At 39.0% G+C, this 22,909-nt stretch overlaps 1 long non-coding RNA gene across 1 annotated transcript in view; it reads right to left on the reverse strand.

Moving 5' to 3' along the window:
• The window catches only part of LOC137573479 (uncharacterized), a 43,716-nt gene that overhangs the window by 10,217 nt on the left and 10,590 nt on the right, over positions 1-22,909 (reverse strand). Inside the window, exon 2 of the long non-coding RNA XR_011031898.1 lies at positions 1,104-1,344. This is a non-coding gene — a long non-coding RNA (uncharacterized lncRNA). The remainder of the gene's footprint in view (positions 1-1,103; positions 1,345-22,909) is intronic.

The raw sequence follows: 22,909 nt of genomic DNA on the forward strand, positions 1-22,909 counted from the left end.
TTTTTTAAATCTTTGACAGCTCTAAAAATTGACTTATTTGCGCGGAAAGCCGCAAACTGCTTGTCTGTATCCTCTTGATAAACATACATTTTATCGAATTGCACAAATTGCCTTTTGCCATTCGATTTCATTCTGATATAATAATCGATAAATCTGTTTCTATAACAAATTCAAAATTCAAATTCTAAACCAAATTCAAATTCTGTTTCATATCTAATTCTGACTTCAGATTTCAAAACGATCCCGATTAATAAGTAGGTATATAAAACCGACACATGTTAATTTTTATGAAAGTTCCATAATATGAAACAAAGTTTTAAAAAACACGTACTGTTTTCGTTTCTATGGGCAAAAAAAGAAAGTCTTAAGCTTATATTTAATAATATAACAATAATATTATAGAACAAATATAAATGCATGTCAAAATTAGTAAAAAATAGTATGTAACCCGATTATAGATATCGATGGCTCCATCAGTCATAAGTAGACCTGAGATGGTCAGCAGTTAACTATGGTTTGCTACCATAAAAAAAAAACGTATTTTGCTGGCCTAACACTATGTCGAACTATGCACTGGTGAGCTCTCTATTTTTACTATAAAAGAAAGGCATTATTCTTAGTAAGATCAGATACCAATTGTAGTTACATCGGGTGTGCATGGCTGTGTCTTTGGCCCCCATCTCTATCTTTGTAATCTCGCTCCGAAGTCCACCCAATTTATGTGTTTGTTGCAACAACTATTACTATCACTGGTTTATGTGCTAGTGCATATTTACTTATAAATAAATTCAGGAAATACTAACGTCTTCCATTGAACAGTAAGAAATATACATTTTTCTGACAATAGTTCAGAAAATACCGAATGTTTTGATAAAAGTCGATGTTCTTGAGTTTGCCATTTAAATGGGAGCTATATGAATAATGATTTCAATCCATGTAGTACATACAAGTCTACATGGAGAAATTAAATTTTGTAGCTCCTACGGTCTGGGAGGAGGTTGCGCTAATCTAGACGGGACGCAAATTTCAGGATGATCAAGATATATATATACTTTATATTGTCAAAGTCCTTATATGCAATGTACATTTGTGAAAAAAATTACCATACAATTTTTGCAAGGGTATAAAAAGAAATTTAAGCCAATCTTTGATTTAGGAGCCAAACACGAATATTCTGCCATCATTTTATTATAGAATAATGCTCAATCTTGCAAATTTATTCGTTCCAAATAGATGTAATACGTTAAAACATTTGTTTTACAAATAGAACAATTTTTCCGTTAAGATATCCGCAACGTTCCTCTGAATACTTTGTCCAATCAAATAGGCCATTTTATGAGCATACTGAAATACAAAAATAAATAAAAATTACAAGATGTATATGTAAATAAGAAGGAAAAATCCTAACTGCAATATGCAAAATATAAAGAGAGAAAGAAAGACAAAATTGATAGTACTAAAACACAAAACAAGAAAAACTTGTAGCATGCGCGAAGTTAACAGCCGCGATCAAAAAGACAAAAGAAAAGATAGCAAGAACACAATATGTACATTCGTTTTTGTTTTGCCTTAATTTGAATTGACTTGAGTTTGAATTTTAATTTAAACTTCAAATTGAACTATTTTTACAGTTCGCGATGTAAGCGATAGTGTAAAATAAATGTTTAAGAATAAACATCGTGTTCATCTGAAACGGCTTCACCAAATCAGATGCACTAAAGAAAACATAATACAACTGTACTTTTGTCACAAACAAGTATTCTAGCATATGACTAAAATTATAATCAGCCACACACGATGTGGAAAAACACTTGTAGTTCTAAACTAACCCAAAAGATCACAACGGCAGGATGTCATGTGGCCGACGCCGTGCCCAAAATAATAATAATTTTCAACCCCCGAAAATCTGGGTTTGAGTCTCATTAGAATAACATATTTTAAGAGCAATTGCTACCTCCTATAGAGCCTAACATTCCCTATATAAACTCCACACTTTTGTTAATAAAATCAGTTCATATTTTGAATTCAACGAATGAAGATTGGGTTATTTTACTTCTCCCTCCATATTCATTTTGGGTCCTTCGGGTCGGATGGATCACTTTTTGGTCCTTCGAGAAAAAGGAACTCTGTAGTTTTCCCCCACCAGTGGTAAGAGACTCAGAGAGTGAATCAGCTCCTTAAAGTCTAACTTCTTATGCAAGTGTAAATGCTAAAATCAGCTAAAGTTGCAAAATAAAATAATTCTTATTTTCTGAGAACGCTAATGTTATCCCGGAGAAATTTCAAGAAAACGTCCTTCAGCTGCAGGAATATTTGGACATGGTGAGTGTTTAAGAATAAGCATAGTGTTCATCTGAAATGGCTTCACCAAATCAGATTGAACAAAGAAATATACAAAACATAAAACAAAAATAGCTGATACAGATTCATATTTCAAGTATGGCTCAAAAACCAAACCAAACATGCGTCCACACTCTGTGGAAAAGCACTTAAGATTTTAACAACGGCACAATATCAAGTCGCCGACGCAGTGCATGAAATATAAACATTAGAATAAGCATTTTTAAGAACAATTGTCGTCTCATAGATTTTAAGATTTCATTTATATACACAAGTCTTTTGTTAATTAAATCAGTTCATATTTTGAATTCAAGAGATGAAAATCGTTTTTTAGTTTGCGGTGCTGAAATCCTCTTCATTTTGGTCCTTCGAGAAAAAAGGAACTCTGTAGTTTTCCCCCACCAGTGGTAAGAGACTCAGAGAGTGAATCAGCTCCTTAAAGTCTGAAGTCTTATGCAAGTATAAATGCTAAGATCAGCTAAAGGTTGCAATATAAATTAGCTCTTGTTTTCCCCCACCAGTGGTAAGAGACAGAGTATAAAATAAAAGCTAAATATTATTGCTTAATTAATAAAAAGTGCGTGCGTTCGAATTTAAAGGCAGTTTGGCTAGCAGAGCAGCTGTAGTAATCTCGTCGGCGGAGTGTTTTTGTGTGTGGCGTATTCGAAGCCCTAATATCGAAAGTAAAAAAAAAAAACATCCTCGCCTATCTATACACTATAGGCGGTTACAAGTCGACTGGCAACAAGAAGCAGATCAACGAGGCAGTTGCAAGTCGGCAACAAGAAGCAGATGAACGACGCATTTGCAAGGCAACAAGATAGTTGCAAGGAAGAGGCGACTGAAGAACAAGGAAATCTGCAGCGCTGACCAGCACCGGTACCGCCTGAGCCCATAGGCCCTGGACATCAGAGGGCCGTCTATTACGCCTTCGAGGGAGCATCAGCGAGCCAAACGGCGACGACCAGCTGATGCGGGAAAAAAAAAAAAAAAGCAGTTGCAGGTTGGAAATAAAAAAAAAAAAAATAATATACATCCATATATTCTAAGATACAAATTGTAATATTGAGCGGAGCCTTATCTGCCCTATATCAGCATAGCCTGTAAAGCTAAACCAAAATCGGTGATAAAAAAATTATAACAAAATTTTTAAGAAAGTTGCCCGTTGAAAAGTCAAGACCAAAAAGTAAATATATACAAAAAAAGTGAAAATTTTCCATATAAGTAAATACATATTAACAAAAATAAATATATAAATATATTGTCACAATAAATAAATATATTGTCACATACATATACAGACACTATATAAAATGTTCGAGTTGCATAAAAGGGTGAAGAAAATAGAAGAAATAGACGCTAGTATGTTCACTAGCAAAATTCTTAATGAAGTAAGGGACATACAGAAGCAATGGATTAGTTACAATAACCAAATGCTAGAGAGTGGAGTAACCGAACATCTCTATTTTTCAGATGGAAAATATGAGGAATGTTTAGATATGATAGCCAGACTAATAGCCAAAGCAGAGGCAATCAGGCAGGGCACTGTTGATTCAGAAAACATTGAAGCAGATGCAACGATGTTAGACAATTCTGAGGACAGCAACGGAAAGTCGCGAGGAAACGCGACCTCCAGTAATGAGAACGCTAATGTTAGCCAGCAAAAATTGCAAGAAAAGGTTCGTCAGCTGCAGGAATATTTGGACATGGTGAGAAAAGATTTACGTACGATAGACAATAGAACAGGCGAAATGTATGTTAAAAAAATAAAATTCTTGGTCAGGAAGGTACAGATGTGCCAAGCTTATACAGTTGAGTTTATAGGTAATGATACGTTTAAAGAGGTCATAGAAGAATTAGAATTCGACCTTCAAAATACTTTGGTAGCGTTAGAAGAAAAATAAACGATCAGAAAAATTTGAAAGTTGAAAATGTTACCGTGAGAGCCGAACTACCGGTGTTGCCAAAGATTCAGGTACCCACATTTTCTGGAGAACCTAGAAAGTGGGACCTGTTTGTAGAATTATTTACGGAGTTAATTGAAAAAAGAGAAGATTTAAGTCTTGCTCTTAAGTTCAATTATTTGAAATCCGCGTTAAAAGGCGAAGCTAAGAGCATGGTAGCTCATCTATTGTCAGGCTCAGCTGACAATTATAGTGCCGCTTGGGAGCTGTTAACCAAGCGGTATGAAAATAATCGGAGGGTATTTTCCGAGCAATTAAATCGGATCGTTGATTTACCGATGATCGACAATGAATCCGCAAAAAGTATAAAGGGAGTGATTTACATAGTTAATGAGTCAGTGCACTTAATTAAAATTAAAACAAATTTGTCCGATGAAGTGGACATAATATTTGCACAAATATTACTAAGGAAATTTGACAGAGATACTCTACAATTATATGAGAGTCAAATTAGAAAAACAAGGCAGATACAATTGCTATCTGATGTCATGGAATACTTGGAGCAAAGATATTGTTCGCTAAGTGCCATGAGCAAAGAAGAGAATAAACCGTTACAAAAAACGTCGGGTTCGGTGTTCGAAGATAACTGTCCGATTTGCAAAGTTGCAGGGCATAAGGCGCATAAGTGCTATAAGTTTAAAGATTTGACACCTCCATAGATGATCCATATCGGTATGCAATGGCCAAAAAGTGCAGCTTTGCACAAGATGCTTGAACCATTCAAGCAAAAAAGCCTGTACTAATGAAATGGTCTGTTCACTTTGCAGTAAGGGTAACCATACCTTACTCCATTTTGAAAAAAAAATACAGGAAAGAGTTAATACTTGTGTAACGGCACACTCAACACTGTTGGGTTTCAGCTCTAATACAAGTAAAAAATGTAAATGGAGGATATAAGACTCTAAGAGCAATTATTGATAGTGGTTCACAGAGTACAATTTTGTCTGAAGAGGCGGCTCAAATACTAAATTTACACAAAATTTAACAATATACAGAAATAAGTGGCGTGTCGTCAATAAAAGCCAAAAAATCAAAATATAAGGTAAAAATAGATGTGAAGACGCGAAATCCAATGCAAGAACTTCCTAAGGTTGAGGCAATTGTGTTGCCAATGTTAATAAAAGCTCTTCCATTAACAAGAGTAAGCGTGGATATATCAAAATGGCAAACCTACGTACTTGCTGATCCTACCTTTAATAAACCTGGTAAGGTTGATATAATAATGGGGGTAAACGTATATACCCAAATCATAAAAGAAGGAGTTACAAAGATTGATGGCCTACTAGGTCAAAATACTCAATTTGGTTGGATCGTCTCGGGATGCAACAAATCAAAAAGTAATAAATCTGTAGCGGCAACAACAATAAATGTCACAGGTTTAAAAAGGCGTTGGGAAAAGTAGAAGAATGGTAATAGTGAGGATAAATACAAGACAATTCAGAAGAAACTCAACTACAAAACTCAAATTTCGCATTCGAATCCACCGGCAGGACCTCACCTTAGAGGTAAGATAAAAGCTGAGGTAAAAGAAATAGTTTTTCAAAGTAAAAAAGAAATAAGTTTATGTCACCCGGCAGGACCTCAGTTTGGAGGGAAAGTAAAATCTCGGGAAGAAAAAAGAATATATCATAGAGCCAGTACAAAATGAGAATATTCAGATGGCAATGGTTTAATTAAATAATGATCATCTAAAAAATAGTGTCAAAATAGATTCCGGTAACAAATTGTCCGAGTATGTAGTACAAAAATAAAATATTGCAAAATCTTTACAAACAACAACATTTAAATCGAATAACCACTTAAAATTCAGATACCAGCCACATTGGCTGAAGACGAGAGGTAGAAGTAGTTGGTCTTTAAAGTCTCCACCATATAAAAAGGCTAAAAGTCAACACAGTAATACACATCAGGAGTGGGTAGATATCGCGAAACAAAAATTGTTATGCATCGGGCGATATTAGTAAACCAATTTGGTAAACTATACGACAGAATAGTAAGTCAGTTGTAAGGATAACATCGATTTGCTAGGGTTAAATTCTCTCATGTAGCTCGTCATGTTTCTTTAACAACAGTTATCTTACTAATGATAATATTAATAATAATAGTTTGTTTAAGACAAGTCCAAAACGTCACAATTGGCGGCCCTTTGCAGAATGTTTAAGAATAGACATTGGGTTCATCTGAAGCGGCTTCACCAAATCAGATGCACTAAAGAAAATATAATACAACTGTACTTTTGTCACAAACAACTAATCTAGCATATTATCAATAAAGTAAAGTAAACAAGTTTTTAAGATTTATTTAAAATGGAAAAGAGAATAACATTTAAAAAGCAACATATAAAGTATATTTATTCTTGATCAGCACGATGAGACGAGTTCATATAGCCATGTCCGCCCGTCCGTCCGTCTGTCCGTCTCCGTCCGTCTGGATCAACGCAAACTCCTCCTAGACTGTCAGAGCTACAGTGTTGAAATTTTGCATGCAGGCTTGTATAAACTGCAGGGGTTGTATATTCCGGATTCAGCCGGACCGGACCACTTTATGATATAGCTTTGGGGTTTTTTACAAGCACGTCTTCTCTTCATCTCTTCAATATTCTTTATGTTCTTAACTCTATACATAATTGTCTTGTACAGCTAAGACCGCGTAGGTACGCTGCAGGCAGAGGAGCGGTCTGCTTATGTAACAATGTTTATCCCGCCATACAACCCTCTTCTGAGATGCAAAAAGTGTCTTCGATCCCAACATCCTACATTTGTTTGCAATACCTCGGAATCTTGCAAAAACTCCTCAGAATTAAACCAAACAGACGGTATCGAATATTGTACAAACAACAGAAAATGTCTTAAATACATAAATAACCCAGAAATAGACCACCAACACTCCCTCCTTGAACGAAAAGTAGACTACAAATCAGAACTTAACTATACAAGATACAGCCAACAATTGGGAAGCACATACGCCAATATACTCAGACATCCCACTCTGCACACAAATAATACCCAAACTCCAATCAACTCACTACCCAGGAATCTTAACACTGTAATATACATACATATGGCAACGGCATATGTTCTTACTGTATGGTGCGGTACACCATCCAGGCACATTCAATTTATAATTGACGTGACAGTCGTGTTTTTCTTAGCTCCTGAGTTTTTATACATATTTATTGGTTCTTTTGATTTTTAATTGTACTTAGTTTGTTTACTCATTCGCTGGTGTTATAGACTTGACACCCTTGTGTTTTATTTACATAATTTGCCAAATTAAATAGTTGTTTTTCGTGGTTTGTGTTTGGTGCATTTTTATTTTTCTGTTTGTTATTTTTTTCTCTCTCGTCATTGCTTCTGCAGTTGCGTTTTTATTTTTTATTTTATTTTTGTTGTTCTCTCTTCTTTGTGCTTGTGCTCAGCTTCGTAATCACTTTTGCACGCCGCCTCTCGAAGCTTGTCTTATAACTGTTCTTGCACTCTTTCTTGTGCTGTGCACCCTTGCTGTCTCTTTGTTTTATTTGTAATTATTGATTTTTTATCGATAACTATCTTAGTGCTGTGTATTTCAATTTTCTATATTTTTGCCTTGTGTTTCTTTTGGCTTTTCAATGGCTGTTGTCTACCTACTTGCAAGCATTCTGATCGTTTTGATGATCAGTATAGAGCAATATCTTGATGGTTCTGCGATAATAATATTCACTTAAAATGTGCTGGCCTTAACGGCCGCAACTATGACAAATTTTCTGGTTTGTCTGTGTCTAAGCTTAAGCTTAAGCGCTGGACTTGCCCATCTTGTGCCAGGCAGCAGCTAGATTTTAGCCGTATGTACAGGGATCTTCGTTTAAAGTTTCTTTCTTTAAAGAAACTGGCCAAACAGATACTTCTGAGACGTTTGTGGCAGCTTACATTGGTAATATATGCCCTGCTAAAGTTTTTATGTCAAAAGATTAAGTTTTCTAGGCCTCTTTAAAAATTACAGTACCAAATGAGTATTTCTCAGCTATGGTAGACCCTAATTTTTGGCCTGAGGGCCTAGTTTGCACGAGTTTGCGCCCAATAAGCGCTCCCGTCCGTTGCCTGTCCAGCTTCCTAATTTATCTTCTGCTTCAAATAACTAATAACGTTTAGTCTTTGCATTCATTATCAAAATTTAAGAGGACTTTTTACCAAGCTCCCGAAACTGTCAAACTTTTCGGCTGACATATTAGCTTTTTCTGAGACTTGGCTCAACTCCTCTGTTTTGGATAACGAAATTCTTTCTAATAACTTTATTTCTTATAGGCTTGATCGTATTGGTCGTCGTGGCGATGACGTGCTCATTGCTGTCAACTCAAATCTGTGTTCAGGTGTTGTGCCGATTGATCTGCCTTTAGGTTTTGAGTTTATTTGCGTTGAAGTTACATGTTCCAACTTTAGCTTCTGATATTATGACCTACATGCACCATGCTGATGCTTTGCAAACTATTTTTAGTCGTCTTAAAGATCGTTATTTCCTTAAAGTTTTAGGAAAAATTTTAGTTTTTGCCTAATATTTCTTGGATGGTTCATGACAATCTATCTTTCTTAATTCCTTCATCTCCACATGTTTTTCTTGATAGCCTACTTGATTGTCTCCCACTGTTCTGTAACACAGCCCCTTGGGAAGCTTGAAGATCCTTATCGCCATTGAAGTTATTATTTCTTACAATTGCGTTACTAATTCATTTAATAACATCTCAGATGTCAAATTTCAATTCTATTTCAGTGCTGTAAATTATATTGTGCAGTGAATTTTTTCTACTCTGCTCTTAATTCTCTAATTGATCAATGCGTTCCTTATGTGAATGGATCTACCTTTTCCAGTGCACCGGTCTGGTACACACGTAGGCTGTCTAATCTCCGTAACAATAAATCGAGATATTTTAAAAGGTTTAAAAAAACTGGTTCGCGACTTGACTATGCAAAGTATTGTGTAGCGAAATCTAAATTTTGTCTCTTAAATACTCAATGCTACAATAATTATATCGTGCGCGGTAGGGTTTAATTCTATAAGAACCACAAAAGATTTTACAACTTTGTGAATTCTTAACGACGCTCTAATTCACTACCTTCCACCTTCAGACTTAATGAACAGACTGCTAATAATGATTCAGATATTGCAGGTCTCTTTGCTAAATTCTTTCGGATCCTACATCCCATCCTTCTCAATCCCACATTTAAATTGTATGTTTTTTCCTAGTATTACTGAAGACTGTATTATCTCTAGCTTATCATCTATCACGTCCTCCTTCGTACCCGTCCCTGATAATATACCTAGTTGCATCCTTAAAATGTGTTCGATTTCCCTATCTAAGCCTTTATCTGGGTTATTCTTTATATCGAGTGAGACTTGTAGTTTTCCTGAGGTTTGGAAGGAGTCTTTTATTATTATGGTATAAGTATAATTAATTCATGCAAAAATCGGCAATTTTTTAAGAATTTTTATTTTACGGATAGTCTCAGTTCAATTTTTCTTTGCCTGTGTGATAATACAACATTAAAACAATATGTGTGCAAATTTTCATCCAAAAATATTGAAAATTGAGTGAGATACATAGGCGATCTCCGGCGGGAACCCGAAAAAAAAGTGATTTGCGGTGAACATCATAACTGGGCACAGAATTATCGAAAATAAAACAATTAAATTGCATTAGTTAAAGTACAAAATTTCCCAGGTAAAGCTGTCGAGTTTTTTTTTTCGATTTTTAAAGGCACTTGAAAGTTAAATCAACCCCGATTTTCGCACAAAAAAAATGGTTATTTGTTATTGTAAAAATAATAAATATTAAAAAAAAAAAAAAAAAACTGTACAGCGTTACTTGAAGAATTTAGCGAAAAAGTACTGTGCAAATGAATATGGCAACTTTCAGGAGAGCGTTTTAAAGTTTTGAACACCCAAAAATCTAATACAAAACAGTCGGCCGACCTGCGTTCAACTGCCCATAACTTCAGAAGTTTAACTCGGATCGATCTAAAATGTTAACACACTATTTTTGAGAGGTTGTGCATTGAAAAAAAAAAAATAAAAGAAATGCCACATTAATTTATATTTTATTTGTATTGTCGATGAGCGTGTTAAGAACCTGTGAGTCTTTAAGAATTGAAATGTCTGCTCGTATGTCTACGATTAGTGTACTTGTGAGGTAGCTACAACTGATTTTACATGATATAAAGCAGCTACGATTTAGATTTATTGTGAATATTTTGACTTCTGAGAGGTATTGGGGTTTTCCATCCCTGTTAGGGCTCGTACGCCTCTGGTATTGATTTTTGGTGGGTATTGGAATCATAGCATTTACTGTAACTTTGGTCGTGTATTTTATGGCTTGTTCGTTTGGAAGACCATCCGAAAAATATGCGCCCTTTAAAGCGTCGGTCATTTAGTAATGTCTTTTGCGTATGAAACACATTTATTGGGATTTCTTTGCAAGTTTTTAATTTTTGCTTTGCTCTACCGTTTCATACTCAAACGTTGTTGGCAGTTTTTGGATTACTTCATCAATCGTCGTTTCAGAGCTTACGTTATTACCCGCTTGACCTTATAGTTTAGATTTTATAATTTCGATGGCTATGGCTTCGTGTTTTTATTTTATAGTGTTAAGTATGCCAAGCGCTCCAAGAAAACCCGGTAGATTTTTGATGTCACCATCAAAATATGGTAAAAGCCTGGTGGCTGAATTTATAAATTCTACCACTGTGTTTTTTTTTTTTTTAATATATTTGTTCAATCTACTCGTAAATTAGAGCCTAATAGCAAGTTTAAGATATTTTTCTTAATCTAGTACTTAAGATAAATCCTGAGGATATTGCAGGCGGCATTAATCACTCATTATTGGGTTGGTCTGTGTTACCGCCGTCATTACAAATTTAAATATTAACCGTCAACCCGAAAATACTGGGTTATGGCAGCCCTGAAAATACCAGAGTATGGCAGCCCTGAAAAACACGAGCGGGACCGACCAAGAGTTTGGCGTCAGTCTGTGATGGCACCAGGGGAAGAAAGCGACAAACTTTTTTAAAGCGTTAAAAGATTTATTAAAAGCGTTAGAAAGCCTTCTTCGTTTAAAATGTCAAATTACATCACACATGTTGTAAAATCGCGCTAAATAAACTAAATGCTATATAAACTGTTACTTAAGTTTGTTTTAATACAAACCAAACCCCGTGCGTCACATTTCTTTAAAAAAGTTTATTGAGGTTAAAAAGTTTCCGCGTGCCCGAATTTCACCATATGTATCAAGTGCAAATACATAAAGACACACATACACATGTATATTAGAGCGTAACTACACATAAAGTGTTCAAAGCCATGCATGTGTAAAAAATCTTTAAGTAGTACATGCACAAATTGCAGGGGATAAATTCATAGCACAATATAATCGGAAACCAATAGACTAAAACAAATCCAAAGCATCATGAATAAAGATCAAGACATTTGTAGTGCCTGTAACAAGAGTCGCCTAAACAGTAGTACCCAACATTGGGTTCAATGCGACAATTGCCAGAAATGGTACCACTTTCAATGTGCTGGAGTCAATAGCTCAATAGCTGAGGCTGAATGGATTTGCAACAGCTGCCAACAAGCGTTGGACAACGTGGCATCGACAAGCACTGGTCGTGACCCGTCAACAGGATCGCCCAATATACCATATGCCAACAAAGCCACCGAACAGCAATGCCCCGAACCTCACGCGGCAAATGCGTCTTATCTCGGCAAAGTAAACTTAGTCGAGCAAACTCAATCGCCAAGCTCAAATTATTTGATGTTGGCAATGCTGGAGGAAAGGCGGGAAGCCGAGAAAAGATACATCGAGCAAAAATACAACTTGCTTGCACAGCAGCAAGGAACGCAGGTATCGTGTTTCCAATTAAATGGACCTACTGCTTCTCAGCTAGCCGCTAGGCAAGTTTTACCCGCAGATCTACCCATCTTTAACGGAAATCCAGAGGACTGGCCAATCTTTATTAGCATGTATGAGAACAGCTGCCGTATAGCGGGATTTTCAAACGCCGAGAACATGCTACGACTTCAGAAGAGCCTCAAAGGTAAAGCCTACGAACTAGTTCGTGATAAGCTACTGCTGCCAATACTGGTTCCTGATGTCATTAATACGCTCAAGACATTCTTTGGACGCCCGGAGCAAATACTCGATCGATTGATCGACAAAATAAGAAAAATAAACGTACACAAGGATAAATTAGAATCCATCGTTGATTTCGCAATGGCGGTGAGAAACGCATGTGCAACTATGGAAGCGTGCAATTTAACCTCACATTTAAATAACCCGATGCTTCTTCGAGAACTTATCGACAAACTACCAACCCAGCAAAAGTTAAACTGGGCTATGCATCCACGTAACGAATCCATCCCGGTTATAAAATCATTTAGCGATTGGTTGTACAAAATAGCTGAGGCCGCAGCCACTGTCATGCCTGGCCAAAACACTAAGGCCAATAATGTCAACACACACTCGCAAGCACATCAACAACCACAGGAAGGACCAAATAATCGAGAGAATGGGTGGCAACAAAACTGTAAGCCGAAGCTACAATGCGTGATGTGTGCTTCCACGGATCACCAGGTTGCTCTATGTCAAAGCTTCAAGCGACTGTCCGTTGACGATAGACAACGAATAATAAACGAAGCCAAGGTATGCTACAGGTGCCTCAAAAGTCACCGCCGTAAATGCTTCTCTAATCGTGACTGCGGAATTGATAATTGCAACTCAAAACATCACCCGCTTCTTCACAAAGGCACAGGCAGAACCGAAGTTGTTACTGCTCATCATAAAGACAATGTAGTGGAAGGACAATTTTTCCGCGTTGTACCCATCAAACTGTATGGAGCCAATGTAACTTTTAACACGTTCGCATTTTTAGATGAGGGCTCATCAGTCACTCTCATCGATGAAACCATTTTGGACAAGCTGAAGATCTCTTCAACGCCAGAGCCAATTTGCCTGCAATGGACCGGTGAAGAAACCAGAAACGAAGAGGACTCCGTTAAGACCCACCTACAAATCTCGGAAGCGGGAACTGACAAAAAGCTATGGCTCTACAACGTCCACTCAGTAAAGAAATTAGGATTGCCGAAACAAACCATCAATGTTGAAGAATTATCCAAGCAATATCCTTATTTGCGTGGCTTGCCGCTAAAGTCGTACCAAAACGGTACACCACTAATTTTAATCGGCAGCAACAATTGGAATCTAGCAATACCCCGCAAAATACGCGAGGGCAGACGAAACGAACCCATTGCTTCAAAGTGCACATTAGGATGGTGCATCCAAGGATCAACAAACTCAAGCAAACACGTAACAATGCATCATTGCGAGTGCAATTGGAGTGAAATAGATAAAGCCATAAAGGAAAGTTTCACAATGGAACCAATCGTATCTAGAGAAATGCAATCTAAAAACGACAAAAGGGCCAAAGGCATTCTCGAAGATACCTGCAAAATGATCAATGGTCGATACGAAGTCGGCCTACTCTGGAAAGACGACACAGTCATTTTACCCGAAAGCTATACCGCAGCGCTGAAACGCCTCGAATGCCTACGGGCCAAAATTAAAAGAATGCCGGAACTGTTTGATAAAATTCAATCACAAATTGACAATCTATTACAAAAAGGATATGCATTTGAGCTCAGACCAGAAGAAATATCCGATCGAAAGGAACGCGTCTGGTATCTCCCAATATTTATTGCTTTAAATCCGAATAAGCCAAACAAAATACGACTAGTTTGGGATGCCGCCGCCAAAAGTCATGGAAAATCACTGAACGATTTTATGCTTACTGGGCCTGATTATCTAAATCCATTGACTTCTGTCTTAATGGCTTTCAGAGTAGGACGGATCGCCGTGTGCGCAGATATAGCCGAGATGTTTCATCAAATAAACATTCAGGAAAGCGACATGCACGTCCAGCGGTTCTTATGGCTCAATAAAAACGAGAACACTCCAAGGATCTTCGTTATGCGCGCGATGACATTCGGAATTAATTGCGCCCCTTGTATTGCCCACTATGTACGCGATAAAAATGCAGAGAATTTCCAAATCAAAAATCCACGAGCGTACGAATCCATTACAAAGGCCCACTACGTGGACGACCTCATCGACAGTTTCAAAGATGAACTTGAAGCCATAACAGTTACATCATCAGTTAGAGACATACATGCCGATGGTGGATTCCAAATAAGAAATTGGTGCTCAAACTCTGCATCTGTTCTCCAAAATCTAGGAGAACAGCAAATAAATCAACACCCCAAAGAATTAGAAAACCCTGAAAAGGTCCTCGGTATGTATTGGGACCCAAATAATGACGTTTTTAAGTTTATCTTCAGATTTTCGAGATTAAAACGAGATGTCCTAACCCACGAAATAGCGCCAACGAAACGTGAGGTCCTACAAGTACTGATGTCTATATTTGATCCCCTCGGTCTATTATCGTGTTACACCGTAGGCCTTAAAATGCTACTTCAAAAGGTCTGGCGCACAGGAATAGGATGGGACGAAGATTTACCCAAACAACTCCTCGAACAGTGGCGACAATGGAAAGGTGTCCTACTACACGCCAGCAATTTAGAATTTCCACGTCACTACTCTGCTCTGCTGTTAAACGAAAGCCAGGTAGACCTTCATACCTTCGTAGACGCAAGCGAACATGCCTACGCTGCAGTAACCTATCTTCGCATTAAGCAAGGTCAAAACATAAGTACAGTGTTGGTAGCAGCCAAATGTAAAGTAGCTCCACTCAAACCTGTATCTATACCTCGAATGGAACTTTTGGCAGCCGTCATGGGCGTAGGCCTAACAATGCGTATACTCAGCACTCGAGGCCTAAGAATCGATTCCTGCACATATTGGTCCGATTCTAAAATGGTCCTTAACTGGTTAACCATGGACCCAAGGAGACTCCAGTCATTCGTCATGCATAGAGTGGGCGAGATAATCGACAAAACCAACCCAAACCAATGGCGCTGGGTCAGCACAAAGGATAACGTTGCAGACTTAGCCACAAAATTTTTTAAAGTACCAGATGCATCTCGTTGGATTAAAGGTCCCGATTTTCTAGGACTGTCTATCGACGAGTGGCCAGATCAAAGAGGAATATCTGAGAATGTCTCACAGGAAATCGAATTGCGTAAAAATGTATTCACCATAGTAAAGCTTAACCATTTCGATTTTGCAGTAGAATACTTTTCTGACTGGAAGCGTCTATATAGAGCAGTGGCCAACGTCATGCTGTACACCCGAAGGTTACGCGCTAAGTGTTCGGGAAAGCCTCTACCACAAACCCTAAGCCCCGAAAATATACACGCAGCAAAATCTCTTTTATGCAGACAGGCCCAATTAGCTACGTACTCAAATGAAATCAATTCGCTCAAAGACAAATCTGTAGTGGACAAGTCAAGCTCATTAATAGCTTTAAATGTTTACCTGGACTCAGAAGACATCATCCGCGTGAAGGGCAGGTCAGACAGCATAACTTCTGACGGTGACGCCATCGTAATCCCAAGACACAGCAGAATTGCCTTTTTAATCGCAAAGGATTATCACGAAAAATCTCACCATATATTTCATGAGAGTACTATTAACCTTATTAGAAGCGTATATTATATACCACGCCTAAGAGTCCTATATAAAATCGTCCGAAATGCATGCCAACACTGCAAAATATCCACAGCGAAGCCTCAAGTGCCACAAATGGCACCTATACCGATCGCCAGACTAGCTTGTTTTGAACGACCATTCACATATACAGGAGTCGACTATTTCGGCCCCATACTAGTCAACGTTGGAAGACACAAAGAAAAGCGCTGGGGAGTCCTATTTACGTGCCTAACACTAAGGGCAGTTCATCTAGAGGTCGCCTACAAACTCGATGTGAGCTCATGTATAATGTGCCTAAAAAACTTCATGGCACTACGTGGCACACCGAGAGAAATCTTCTCCGACAACGGAACCAATTTCAAAGCTACGGAAAAACTAGTTAAGGAGGAACTTGTGAAGATTGACTTCGATCAGATCGCCGTTCACTATGAAGCTATAAAATGGCGTTTTAACCCACCAGCCGCACCCCACATGGGAGGAGCGTGGGAACGTTTGGTCCGGACTGTAAAATCCGTCCTAAAGGCCATTTGCCCCTCTAGCAACTTTAATGACGAAACACTTCGAAGTGCCCTAATGGAAGCCGAATTTATAATTAATTCCAGGCCTCTAACGTTTGTTTCTTTAGATACAGGTGACGATGAAGCGCTTACACCCAACCACTTGCTTCTGGGATCAAAAGCGGGCTACAAACCAGTATCAGGAAATGTCGCCGACCTAAGGTTACGATGGCATCAAACGCAATCGTTTGCTGATCGCTTCTGGAAAAGATGGGTGAAGGAGTACACACCAACATTAACTCGACGCAGCAAATGGTTTACTAAGCGTCCACCAGTCGATATCGGAGATGTAGTTATTGTCGTGGACGATAATCTGCCGAGGAACCTGTGGCCAAAAGGCCGCATAACCAATGTCGTAACCGCCAAAGATGGCCAGGTTCGCAGAGCAACCATATGCACACCAAACGGCATCATGATACGCCCCGTTTCCAAAATTGCTGTTCTAGACGTCGGATTAAAGGAAAGTGAACATCCTGAGGTCGTTCACGGGGGGGGGAATGTTACCGCCGTCATTACAAATTTAAATATTAACCGTCAACCCGAAAATACTGGGTTATGGCAGCCCTGAAAATACCAGAGTATGGCAGCCCTGAAAAACACGAGCGGGACCGACCAAGAGTTTGGCGTCAGTCTGTGATGGCACCAGGGGAAGAAAGCGACAAACTTTTTTTAAAGCGTTAAAAGATTTATTAAAAGCGTTAGAAAGCCTTCTTCGTTTAAAATGTCAAATTACATCACACATGTTGTAAAATCGCGCTAAATAAACTAAATGCTATATAAACTGTTACTTAAGTTTGTTTTAATACAAACCAAACCCCGTGCGTCACAGTCTGTCATATCTTTTAAGACGAGTTCTATTGTTAGTTCGCGTAAGGGAAGAACATTAGGGTGTGTTTTGCAGAATACTTCAGTTGTTGACTACCTATTTCAGATTTTAAGCTAGGTATATTTAGATCATTTTCAATGTTGTCGTTCCGTATGTACCACGGAGCCCCCGTGATTGATCTTAAAATCTTCGACTGCGCCCTTTGTATAATGTCGACATTGCTGGTACTTGCATTTCTCCATAGTACGGCACCGTAAGTCCAGATGGGTTTCAGTACGGAGTTGTATAGGAGGACTTTATACTCCTGACGTAGAGGAGACAGAGCATTGATGACCCAATGTAAGCTACTCTCTTTTAATTTAAGTGACTTTTTTGCTTCGATGTGCTTGCGCCAAGTTAGTCTTCTGTCTAGGTGGATGCCAAGGTAAGTGACATCCACGGCTTGAGGAATTGGTACGTTGTTTAGCATTAGAGCTGGACAGTTTCTTGTCTTGACCCGGATACGCCGGATAAGCCATTCCTCTACCACCTTGAGGTGTTCCTCTAATTTTGCAGAGGATTGTATTAGGCATTTGGATATGCTAAGGATTGCCGTGTCATCGGCAAAAGTGGACGATGTAAGTCCAAAAATCGTTGGTAAGTCTGTAGTGTACAGCAGATAGAGGAAAGGGCCGAGTACACTGCCTTGCGGTACACCAGCTTTAATTTCAAAGTCAGCCGAGACGGAGCCATTACATCTTACAGCGAATTGCCTATTGTAAAGGTAACATTCCATGAGTTTGTGGATGTACTGTTGGAGTTTTTGCTGGATTTTGAACATAAGACCTCCAGCCAAACTCTATCGAAAGCCTGGGCAACGTCGAGAAAGACAGCCGCACAGTATTCTTTTAGTTCGATAGCTGGTCGAATTTCGGATGTTATGCGATTGACTTGTTTAATTGTCCCATGTTTTTCGCGGAATCCGAACTGGTGCGAAGGGTTTGTTTTCTCCGATGCCAGAAATAAGTTAAGTCGGATCTGCAGGACCTTTTCAAAAAGCTTCAAAAGACATGGCAGCAAACTAATTTGTCCTTTCCCACTTTAGGAATCATGATGATAGTGGACCTTTTCCATGTTCTTGGGAAGTAGCCAATTCTTATTATACCGTTGAACATTTTGCAGATGTATTGTATGGCCATGATAGGGAGTTCTAGGATCATTTTCGGTGTAATTAGGTCATGGCCAGGAGCTTTGTTCGGCTTCATATGGTTTTTAATAACTGCAGTGAGCTCATCCGATTGGAGTTCCGAGTACTTACTATCCGTTAATGTGCTCGAAGGGGGAAGTACAAATGAGTTTGATGTTGGATTTGGCTGGAAAGCCATTTTAAGATGTGTGGCATTTACGGATGCCCTCTCTTCGTCACTGCGGGCCCACCCACCGGCTGGACCCCTTGTCGATGAAACTGTCTCTGTAGGAGCGCTTAAAGTTGGGTGGGCTTTCCACAGAGAATGTTAAGTGCTGGTTGGACTGAGGACTTCTATGTATTTCCTTTGAGCCCAGCTTTCCTCTTGTCTTAACTCCTTGTAGAGATTGCGATTGGCATGCCTTAGACAAAATTTTGTTGCTGGTGAGCGAGTAATCTGCCATTCCCTTCTTAGACGTCGTTTTTCCGTTATTAATTGTTCTATCCGCCTATCTATTGTTCTATTGTTGTTTGTAAGCCTATATGGACGATCAAGTACTTGAGGTCTTGTTAATAGTGTGAATAGCACTGGAGAGCGATCGGAGGTTAAATCTAGCAGTGTATCCGCAGTTATTCGATTACGCGGAATCCTCTTAGGGGCCAATAAGTAGGCCTACCCGGTAAGACGCAACCCATCTTGTTGAGTGGGTTGACTATTGTGTTGTACAACTGCTTGCCTCTAGGATTTACCAGGCGAGATCCCCAATGCGTAGATCCCCAGCAGTCCCCTTCTGCAATAAAGCGATCTCCGAGTGTGTTAAAGAAATCGGTAAATTCCTTTTCAGAGATTGAGAAGCGTGGTAGGCAGTACAGGGTAACCAATGTAGTGTTGCCGCAGCCGGTTTGGACGGTTATAGCAGTTGCTTGTAGGTGCTGTGTTTCAAATCTGTTGAGGAACGAGCGTTTTATACGGTTTTTGATTAGGATACCAGTCCCGCAATGAGCTTTTCCGTCTGAATGGTTTGTTGCGTAGAAGGTATATTTTGGTATTTGAAAATTATTTTTATACCATACACCCATAGGGTGAAATGGAATATTAAAGTCGCCAAAATGTATGTAACAGGCAGAAGGAAGCTTCTCCGACCCTATAAAGTATATATATTCTTGATCAGGATGAACAGCCGAGTCGATCTAGCCATGTCCGTCTGCCCGTCCGTCCGTCCGTCCGTCTGTCCGTCCGTCCGTCCGTCCGTCCGTCCGTCCGTCCGTCCGTCCGTCCGTCTATAGAGACTATAAGAGCTAGAACCACCAAATTTGGTATGTATACTCGTGTATTATGTACATATATAGAGTTAATTGGAATTTCGGCCACGCCCCCTTACGCCCCCAGGAATCACATAAAACTGTTTTTCTTAAAAAGTATAACAGCTAGAGACATCAAATTTAGTTTGTATACCCGATTAGTTAGTGCGCAGAAATTAACTGTTCAAACTTTTTGCCACGCCCCCTTACGCCCCCAGGAATCACACAAAACTGTTTTTCTTAAAAAGTATAATAGCTAGAGACATCAAATTTGGTTTATATACTCGTTTAGTTGGCGCGCAGAAACTAATTGTTTAAACTTTTTGCCACGCCCCCTTCCGCCCCCGGAATTTACATAAAACTGATTTTCTTAAAAACTATATGACAGCTACCGACATCAAATTTGGTATGCAGACTAGTTTAATAGACGCGCAGAAAATGGCTATTTAAAAATTTTGCCACGCCCACTTCCGCCCCCGCAAATTAAACAAAACTAATTTTATCAAAAACAAACAAAGCTAAAGTCACCAAATTTAGTATGTATACTGGCTTAGTATGCGCGCAGAGTATATATATTTTCATATTTTGCCACGCCCACTTCCGCCTCCATAATTAAGAAAAAACCGATTTCCTCCTGTAGTTTTTTGACCATCGCATTCAAATTCGGCAGACTAATTAATCTTATCTATTTGTACAAAACTACCAAATTTTATTGAAATCGGACTAGAAACATGCAAAATATGCGTATGAATGTATTTTACTAAGCGGTCCACAAAGCCAGAATTGGCCGTTGGCTAGTGGCAGCGCTAGAGTGCTCGTGTGTTTGTAGAGTCAGCGAGATAGCACATAGTATGAAGCATGTAAAAACAATTTAATAGACATATGTACATTTGGTTTTCGAAATTTAAAAAAATTTGTTTCACCTGGTGTATGGTATACCCGAGTCGACGAGTCGACTTACTTGCTTCACTTGATGTTAAATGTGTTTCCGATATCAGCAAAACGTCGATTTCACTTGAGTCTAGGAATAGTTGCAGTTCATTTTTGTGCTTGGAGACACCGTGAGCATTCCAAAGACATAGACGTAGGGAAGCCATTATTTATTCTCGATAAGATTCTAGATAAACAGGTTTTTATTCCGCATCAGTTCCTGCACACAGTTTTGCATGAACGTCATAAAAGCGGTCATATTTTGATTCAGTGAGATCAATAGGGCCTCTAAACCACTTGGAGTTTGCTCACCAAGTTCTGGTCCAGCTGGGGGTTTGCGCCCGTTTAGTGATTTAAGATCCTTGAATACAGGACATCCTCTGTAGTTGGCTGTGTGGTTGCCTCCACAGTTACTGCATAGTCTTAATGCGACATTGTTTCTGTCCTTGGTGCAAATGCCATCTTTATGATTTTAGATTGGGTGCACTTCATTTGGCTTCGACCGCTTTGCATGTGGTTGGAGCGGCTGTGCGACTTTGTTCCTGTTGATGATGTTGACAGCGGACTTAACCGCAAATCCTTTTTCGACCAACGCGTCTGCTATATCCTGAGTAGGGACCGATGGCTCAATCCCCTTCAACACAACCTGGAGCCCTTTACTGCATTTTAGTTGGTAGGTATAGAAGTTGATGCTAGCATTACGGAGGTACTTTTCGATGATGCGGAAATTGTCCTCACTTTGGGTTTGACATTTAATTTCTTTTATGTTACCCCTATAGAGAGGGGTTAGAACAAAGTTTTTTTCCCCTGCTGTTTCTACTAGCTTCGAAATCAGAGCGCTGCAGTTGGCTCCACGGATGTATAATGGGGGTGGTCTAGCCGATTTAACTTTATCTATAGCGCCGGCTTGATAGTCTAGCAGATAGGCAAGAATATTAAAACGATTCCCGCTTAGGAGTGCTACTCGTTCATTTGGTTTGTAGTATTTTTCGCGTATTGCCACTTTTTTCTTTTGCGTTCTTAGCTTCTGCTTAGTTATTTTAATATATCTATCCATTCCAGTTTGGACAGAAGGCGTTGGGTTTATTGTCGTGGCTGACTCTGGGCGAATTGTCGTTGACGGCTTGAGGCAGGCCAATGCTTCGGCAGATGTTGCAGTAGTTGCTGTCAACGAGCTGACGGTGCTGGTCGATTCAATCGGTGACCCAGTTATCGATATTGATGGAGAAGCACACTGCTCTCTCCACGGTAAATTGCTGTTGATTGCTGCTTGCACTTTCGGTGTTATTGCTTACGGTAGCATTCAGTGGGGTCGGCGACACCACCGAAAAGTACGCGTTGTTGCGTTGGACCGAGAGTCGACGCTCACGTTGTTGTTGAACAATTAGTTCTTGTAGCTGTTGCTGATGGGGATCGAGAGAGCTTGGAACCAAATTAATGGACATGGCTTTTCCAAAAATTAGTCTCTTTGTTGTTGCAACTTAGTATTTATTGCTGTTAGAATAAACTTATAGCAATATGATTGTAAATAGGCGTCTCTGATGCGACTGAGAGTTATTTATTTTTACACTAAATTTTGCGGAGTGCATTAGAAAACACGTCTGATTTTTGATTGATTTTTCCTTGCGATCATTGTAGAAGGCTAGAGCTTCTATTTGATGGGATTCCGAAAGGCTGTTGTAATGGGTTTTTAAAGGAAGCCTGATTTTTTCTAAGAGGGATTTTATAATATTAAAGTGTTTTCCTATGGTGCCATCTGTTTCTAACCTGGTAGAGGCACTTGATTGGTTTATAAATTTCTTCTTTAATATCGCGAGCTTCATTTATGAAATGTTCCCAATCCGTCATAATAAGGAATTCTACACTTTGTCGAGATCATTAGCTCGAATCATATACCCTTTCTTTAAGCTACGCCTATGAATGGAGTACACTGTTAATATGAATTCACAAAGGAGTATTATTACAATTATGAAAATAAAAATCTTAATTGTTCCTAGATTATTTTGAGGATTCCATGAAGCAAAATGAATCTCTTTGAGTAAATTTGCCTTTGGGTCTACAATTTTGGGTCTACAAGCACTTTTGCTGCCATCCTTAAGAAATCAATTTCAGAGAGCCATTTGCCGTGACATAAGAAGTACCAGTTCTTTCTTCATGGCTCCTGCCAGTACGTCATCGACGTAGAAATCATCCAAA

The sequence above is a fragment of the Drosophila tropicalis genome, unplaced genomic scaffold (assembly GCF_018151085.1).
Source record: "Drosophila tropicalis isolate 14030-0801.00 unplaced genomic scaffold, ASM1815108v1 contig_409, whole genome shotgun sequence".
Taxonomy (NCBI): Eukaryota; Metazoa; Arthropoda; class Insecta; order Diptera; family Drosophilidae; genus Drosophila; species Drosophila tropicalis.